This window comes from Cynoglossus semilaevis, unplaced genomic scaffold, assembly GCF_000523025.1.
Source record: "Cynoglossus semilaevis isolate Cse_v1.0 unplaced genomic scaffold, Cse_v1.0 C19084184, whole genome shotgun sequence".
Taxonomy (NCBI): Eukaryota; Metazoa; Chordata; class Actinopteri; order Pleuronectiformes; family Cynoglossidae; genus Cynoglossus; species Cynoglossus semilaevis.
The window spans coordinates 1-902 of NW_007587168.1; the positions used below are offsets into that span (position 1 = coordinate 1).

Below are 902 nucleotides of genomic sequence, written 5' to 3' on the forward strand. Positions count from 1 at the left end.
AAAAAAAAAAACACAAATGGACCGTTTAAACAAATTTGTTACAATATATATAGGAGGAATACCTCAGGGAACATTCATGGTCATACTGAGGAATACAGTAAAATCCACGATGCAGGTAGATTACCTGACTCTCTCAGTGTGGTTATGGCATTTACTCACAAATTTGTTTCCTTTTGGAGCCCAGGAAAAGTACTGCACAACAGTAGGAAGATTCACTCCTGTGACAAACGTCCTGTGACAGATAAATCAAACTATTGGTGCCTCTGCTCTTGTGGCATTTTATCACTGAAGACGCCTTAGTTCAATAAAAATTTGTGAAAAAATGAAAAGTAAAAAACCCGTCTACTTACGAAGTTTCTCTGTCGTAGATGGAATATGACGCTGTGAACGAATGTCTCCAGTTCTGCCGGGTTATACACAAACATCTGTCTCAGACATAAATCTTAGGATTCGACGAAAATCTGTTTGACAAGACACATACACACACACACAACTGACGTGTGGATATTCACAAAGTGGTTTCTCACCTCTGTGTAGTTGCTTTCGAAAGCAATGTATTTATAATCACCAGACAGCAAGTAATCTGAGGCATCCACCTGAGCCTGGAGTGAAAACAGAGATTAAAGATTAAATATCTTAAAACTTTTTTTCCTGCAGTAATATATAATGTATGTGTTACAAAAAAATAAAAAATAAAATTACAAAAGTGGAGTTGCTCAAATAAAGTGATTCCTCTTGCGTTTCAGCGTTGTGGAGAAAGATGTTTCCATCTCTCGTCTTGTGCAGAAACTCTTTATCTGCAGATGGGAAGTACATTTAATATAAAGATACAAACTTTTAATTATGTTGTATCATATGACTGAAATCTGAGACTCAAAAAATCACAGATTCACTTTTTAAAA

At 35.7% G+C, this 902-nt stretch overlaps 1 long non-coding RNA gene across 1 annotated transcript; it reads right to left on the reverse strand.

The window, feature by feature from the left end:
* Positions 1-29: 29 nt before the first annotated feature.
* LOC103399310 (uncharacterized) lies at positions 30-800 on the reverse strand. The gene is made up of 4 exons (XR_523622.2): positions 703-800; positions 528-602; positions 351-403; positions 30-232 (listed from the first exon to the last, which is right to left on the reverse strand). It is a non-coding gene; the product is annotated as an uncharacterized LOC103399310 (long non-coding RNA).
* Positions 801-902: the final 102 nt, after the last annotated feature.